Source organism: Panthera pardus, unplaced genomic scaffold (assembly GCF_024362965.1).
Source record: "Panthera pardus isolate Hobbes unplaced genomic scaffold, ASM2436296v1 HiC_scaffold_27, whole genome shotgun sequence".
In the NCBI taxonomy this organism is placed as follows: domain Eukaryota; kingdom Metazoa; phylum Chordata; class Mammalia; order Carnivora; family Felidae; genus Panthera; species Panthera pardus.
In genome coordinates, this window is record NW_026526843.1 from 33,853,954 (window position 1) to 33,860,682 (window position 6,729).

The following is a 6,729-nucleotide window of genomic DNA, read 5'->3' on the forward strand; positions in this document are numbered from 1 at the left end:
CCCCATTCTTCCCAGGCTTGGCTAACCACCTTGTACAGTAAGTAGTTCAGGTTGCACCTAGGTGCGTTGAACTAACTCTCCATTTCCTGATTTCTTTATTGCTCACTCCTTTTATCAGAAATCTAAGCCCTAGAAAGAAGGAAGGAAAGAAAGAAAAAAAGAAAGAAAGAAAGAAAGAAAAGAAGAAAGAAGGAGGAAAAGAAGGACAAAAAGGAAAGGAAGGAAAAAAGAAAAAGATTGGAAGGAAGGAAGAAATCTATTCCTTTTATTGTCCACCAGAGGATACTTCATTCTTATAGTGACCTGAACCGAATTAACTAAAGCCGTGTTTAGGAATTTAGGGCAGGTGAAATGGCCTTCGCTGACCACCTATATACTCTCAATGTTTTTCCATGGGCCAAAAGAAACTGATAGAGAAATAAGGCTGGGGATGGGATGGAGAACAGGTTCAGGAGAGCACTTCCTTAAAAATGGGTCAGAAGGAAAGCGTGGTCATTTTAATAACTAACTTGAAACGTATTAATAACACTAGCCTGTCACAAAGGATCCATTTTTTCAATATAAGGAAGATGAAGTTTGTATGTGGAGGGCAAGGAACCAAAAGGGACAATGTAAGATACTGCAGAAAGAGACCACTGTATCATGGATGAGACCTTCAGGACATAGAAGGAAACAGGATCCAGTGCACAGAAGGAGAAGTTAACTTGGGAAAGGAGCAGGGGCATTTATGTTTGCAAGGCAAAGCAAAAGACGTAAGGACAGAAGTAAATAAATGTCTAGAAGAAGAGGACGGAGAAGATAGTAGCTTCTGTTTTCTCTGTGTGGTGTGAAAGAATTGCTGAAATCGGGGGGCACCGGAGTAGACTAGAGAAGTTGGCAGGACTTGCAAAAGTTTGGAACACGTGTCTCGGAACATAGGAAAGGGAGTCAACATGTAAATTTGGCAAAGGGATTGTTGAGCCGTGCTGAGGGCCCAGCTGAGACTGGAGACGGTGAATGTGTAGTTTTGTGAGTTTTCTCCAGGAATGCTCAGCGATCCGAGTAGAAAATAGGACAGATTATCTTGAAATAGGGGAGGTAAAAGATGGGGGGGGGGCAGTGGAAGGGCAGTGAGGACCGTCGTGTGTATCGGGTGATGGTGAGAAATGTGATGAGTGGCATAGGGCTCAGACTATCAGATTAGGAAGAAAACGAAGTAGAGATTCCAAGTTTTCTGAACTTCCTAGCATTTCTGAACTGTAAAATTTTAGAAACTGATGTATTTCAGGTGTGTCCTTGGGCCCGAGGACAATAGAAAACAAGAGGCCAAGGAACGAGGAGGCCGACTGTTATTCAGCCATCAGCAAAAATAATGAAGTCTCTAGAAACCGGCAAGATTAGAACCGGACAACAGGAAAGGGCCAGGTGCCGAAAATTTCAACGAAGGTGTAGGCATTAAGAGACCAGAAAATGTTGAAAAGGGGTATGCATCAGTGAAAACTTCTTTAAATAAAAGCAGAAGAGACATGTTCTAGTGTGCTGGAAATTCATGCCCAAAAGAACTTTCTGCAGCGACGAGGACAGTCTATACCTGCACTGTCCAACAGGGGGTCACGAGGCACCGGTGGTTGTCCAGCAGCTAAAATACGGTCTGTGACACTGAAGGACTGAATTTATAATTTTATTCACTGTCGACCAGTTTGCATGTAAATAGCCACACGTGGCTGGGGCTGTCATCCTGTGCCGTCCTGAAGGCTGTTCGATAACTGTCAACAAATTTAGGCTTAGTTATTAACAGGCAGTGACAAAAACAAGTCGCCCCTCTTAGAGGATGTTTGTATTTAAAGGAGACGAGAACTAACATTAGAGAAGGAAATTCCTCAATGTAGAATCTCAAGTGCTGCAGAAAACCACGAAGGCGACTCGTTTGGGGGCCCAGAGGCCTTTCTAGTGCTTCTCAAATTAGATCATGCAAGTGGTCATCTATGAATAAAGTTTACCCTAATTAATAAGATTGGCTTTATTAAATGCCCACTGTAGATGCGTTATCGTAAACCTTTTATTGATTTTTGAGAGAGCGCAAGCAGGGGAAGGGCACAGAGGGAGGGAGACAGGGGATCTAAATCTAAATCAGCTCTGTGCTGACAGCAACAAGCCTGATGTGGGGCTCGAACTTAGCCACGGTTGGAGGCTCAACCCACTGAGCCACCCAGGCGCCCCCAGATGGCATAGTCTTAAACACAGTTGAAACGAAGAAGAATTAGGATGAAGTAGAGATACTGGGCACAGGGAGAAAAAAAAAAAACAACAACATAATTAAGATTCTAGCTCACGTGCTTCGTGTTTGAACTCCTGCTTTTACTCTATCATTTGTGTATGACAATGTCAGAAATAACTGCCAAGGGGTCGTTGTGTGTGAGCATTAGGTGAAATCGGCTAGCGACTGGCCAAATGATGGTGCGGCTTAACCTCTTGGTTGGTTTCAGTGTTCCTTGTTGAAAATGGAGATTACTAGGCTGTTTTGCAGCAATGTTCTCAGCATATGGGGTTTCTGAGATTCAAGAGTGTACAAGTTGTAGATTAAATGACATAAGTATCCTGGAACAGGGACAAATAAACAATAATAAGAAACAAAAACAGCTTTGGGCAAAAATTTAAAATGCTTAATATCCATGTGCTTCACAATAATCAAATAGGATTAACAGATCATTACCTTAATGCGTAACGTTAATGTACGTTATTATATTACGATGGTATATCTTATTACTGTATCTTATTAACTCCAACTTCCGGTCAACTTTTCCTCATTTGCTCATGGCTATCTAGGCCCCTAGTGGTACCAATTCACTATTTCTTCCACTAGACAACACTGATCTTCAGCAGATGTTCTACCAAAAAAGTCTCAATACAAGCGTTGTACACCCCCATTTTGGGAGGGGTTCCGCTGCTATAAGAGTAGGGTGGTAAGAGGTTCTTTAATGATGCTGGCCAAATGGTCTGAAGCTTCTGGAGCCATTATAGCTTGGGACCTATTTGCCTGCAGGCTCAGAAAGCAGCCACTTTCTTCGGTCTCAGGCCTTGAGCAATTTAATAAGAGTAGCTGAAGACATTTAATGTTGGTTTCGGATAATCTCTCTCTCAAATTTCGTTTTGATTGTTGTGTTTCCCTTCAGCGGAGAGAAATACCGTTTACTTGAAGGCAATAAATGGACTAGTAAAATAACTGAGGATTCATGGAGGCTTCAGATTCTTATTTAGATTTAGGTACTGACCAGCTACATGCAGAAATATTCTCAAATAATTCAATTCCAAATGGTAGGGCCCATCTAACACGGTTTTAGAATTTACTTGCCAGAGGAGAAATCTACTACCTGTAAACCTCGGTGGGGGAGATCCCCACAGTGCTTAAACCTTTAATGGATCAGTCCAGCGTCATATCAGAGATGTTAGGTTTTTAAGGTTTTACTTGTACTGTTGAAGAAATAAACATCTTTTTTTCCCAGGTAGCCTTGAAAGCACAAAGAAATATTTCTTACTCCATTGCCTTAAATTAATCTAGAAAAATGTCAGTTTCTCCTCTCTCCTCGCATGAATTCATACAGCACCAAAGCCTGTCATGTTATTATCTGAAAATGTCATCATCATCAACCGTGACAGCTCCAGATATAGATCCCTCAGGAAAGCAGAGGAAGGGTTAATAACCTTTTCTAGATCATGCAGAGAGAAAAACACTGTCAGTGCTGGCTTAAGCACCCCAGATCCTACCTTGACATTGCAATCATAAGCCTTATCCACCTTCGGAATTTCAGGACTTACCTTGGGCTTGTTGCTGTAGATGATAATAGCTAGTAGGAAAGAAATTGTGTGGATGAAATAAACAAATATTTTATTACCTCCCCAGGAGGATTAGAAGAACATATTTAAGGAATAAAATGTTTAATTAAATATTCTATAACCCACCTCCCGACAACATAGAAAAAACTATTTAATTCTCCCCCCTCACCCCCTGGAGCGGGGGTGAGGTGTGTGTGTGTGTGCGCGCGCGTGTGATTGTCAGAATGGTTGATATGTGGATACACCTCTCCATCAAAATTTAAACTCTAGAACCCAGATGTCCTTCTGCACCCCTGTGGGTGAGGTCACCAGGGTCTGCAAGCTGGGAAGCTCAGAGGTTGCTCACTGCGCAGTGTCTCTCCCCCAACCCCAATCATTTCAGCTAAGTGCTACTTCGCCCTACAGCGAGGTTCCCTCGGTTAGCCTGCCTGAAAGGTATGTGGTGAGGGGCATAGGCCCTTAGTGGCTCAGCAGTCAGAGGTTCCTTGGGTAGGGCTCGTGATGGTAAACATTAATGAAGAAGCTGCACGGTACTGGCTCCGATTGTTGACCAAATTAGATACCAAGTATCAAATGTCGCCCGCTGAATCTGAGTGGAGGAGTGCTGTCGCTTCAAATAAAGGGGTCTTGAACACAATACAAAATGTTGGTCACCTCCGGTCGCGTACTACCCAACAAGAAGCCAAAGGCAGAGGGCACGGCGCAAAAAAAAAAAAAAAAGAAAGAAAGAAAAAGAAAAGAAAAGAAAAGAAAAGAAACAGACACACAGACACGTTTTGCAATGACGAACTTTATGTGGCTTCAGGAACGGCAACCTGTTCTTACGTTTAGCAATCCCGCGGTACACTGTTAAGACTGCGTGTGGCAGGTTAAACTGAGTAAAGGAACCGGAATAGGAGGCAGCACTGGAGACTTTTCCGCGATCCTCTTCAAAATATAGTGACTTAGGTAAACTCATAAAAAGGCTCGCCGAATGCCCTTATGCTCTCCTCTTAAACTTACGTGACCATCAGCAGCTCTGTTCAAATTCAGCCCACAGCTGTTAGACCCAGACACAGATCCGCAGTGTTCCTGTCCCCAGAGTTACCGGTGTTCCCTGAGACCCTCCGAGAATCAGGGTCGGTTTTCAATGAGCACGTCAGAGAGGATCCTTCGCCCCACGCTGCTCCCACTGTCCCAAGCCCTGTGCCCCCCTCCCACTTTCCTGAAATCGGCTTTCTTAAAAACGGAGCCCGTATCCCCAATTCAGTTGCACCTTCCGCAGCCCGAACCTCTGCCCAGAGACACCCACGTTCCCTCTCCCCCCCGCCCCTCCACTTCTTGAGACCCCACGCCCGCCTCCCGTTTCTCTCTCAGCAACCCGGGCGCTGGATTCTCGAGACCACCCTCCCCCCCTCCGCCCAAAGCCTCCATCTCAAGTCCTCCCCCCCTCCCCCCCCCCCCCCCCCCCCCCCCGGCTTCCCAACCTCCTTTGAGGCTTCAGTGCCCCTCCTGTGGAGCTAAGACACCCCCCCCCCCCGCCTCCTCCCAGAGACCCCCAGGCTCTCCGCGAGCTGCGCGTTCAGAGTCCCTCCCTACCCCCCGCCCCCCCCCCCCCCCCCACCTCCGGCTCGGGCCAGCGCAGTTCTGCAAGCTGCAACCATCCGGGACCTGTCCCCGCTCCCCACCCCATCCCCCCCGCCTGAACCGTTAGGGTCTCGGCTAGCAATGCCGCCCGGGGCTCCAACTTACCACAAGCGTCCGGGAGGAAGACGAGGCAACGGTCGCCGCGGCGGCAGCTAGACGAGAAACGGACTCGGCTGCAATCGCCCAGCGGAGCCCGCGGCAGTCGATGCGCTGCGCTGCGCTGCGCGCCGCAATCTCGCGCCTCGGCGGAGGGAGGGACGGAGGGAGCTCGGCGCGATAGTGAGCACCGGCGAGTCGACCTCCTCTGGGCGACCGTGCGCCCCCGGACAGGTTTGGCTGGTCTTGCTCCACTATCTTACTCTAGCTTAGTAACTGACCACCTCCAGCATCTCTGCACTATTCGCGTCTTCTTTCTTCTTCGGTGGCCCCTAACTAACTACACTACTCTAAACGGACGAAGGCCATCACGCGAGCGCCACGCCGATCTCGACGACTCCGACGACTGCGGTGTCCAAGAGGGAGGAAAAGTTCGTATGCAATCGCAGGTAAGGGGCGGCAGGCCGATGGAGCAGCCAAGGTTGGCGATCTAGCTGCTCCAAAGGCAAGATCGGAAAGATCGGTGCGCCCGAGGCTGCGAGCTTCCTCGGTGAGCACCAGAGCGCCTACCCCGCGCTGGCGGTGCTGCACCGCTCTCTTGGGCCAAAACCGGAGGAGGGGTGGAGCCAAAAGCGGCCAATCAGCGCTCAGCATTGCACTGCCCCCGGCCTGTTTGGACCGTGTCTTAGTGCATCTGGAACCTGCTGGCAGGGGGCGCGAGACCCCGTGGTGGTGGTGGTGGTGGTGGCGGCGGTGGTGATTAACTTGATTTATGAGGCCTGGAGTCTGGGGGGAACCGAGGTCCGTCATGGGGTGGGGGTGTCTCAAGAATGCACCTTTAAAGATTCACAGAACGCCTTCCCAAACACACACACACACACACACACACACACACACACACACACACACACAAACACACACACACACACACACCTTAACATTTCAGAAGTCTTAGAAGTTCCACCAAGCTTTGAAACTCCCTCTGACGTTCTGTCTCCAACTCCTAACCCCTTTCCACAACAGGAACAAGCGAGACATTCACAAGGTCAAACATATTTAGTGAGCAAAGGCCGTGGCTCTAAGGCCCTTTACCACAGCATCCCCCCCCCCCCCCACGCCTTGTCCCTAGCCCCAAATGCTGACAAAGGAGAAAGGAAACCTCTTGGCCTTCATGCCCCAAGAGGGCACAATTTG

General features: G+C 48.1%; 1 protein-coding gene across 2 annotated transcripts in view; it reads right to left on the reverse strand.

Annotated features, from left to right (window-relative positions):
- The window catches only part of HTR2C (5-hydroxytryptamine receptor 2C), a 288,932-nt gene extending 283,281 nt beyond the window's left edge, over window positions 1-5,651 (reverse strand). For both annotated transcript variants that reach the window (XM_019426891.2, XM_019426892.2), the window contains exon 1: window positions 5,545-5,651. The gene's annotated coding sequence lies outside the window, so the exon portion shown is untranslated. The remainder of the gene's footprint in view (window positions 1-5,544) is intronic.
- Between the last annotated feature and the right edge of the window lie 1,078 nt (window positions 5,652-6,729).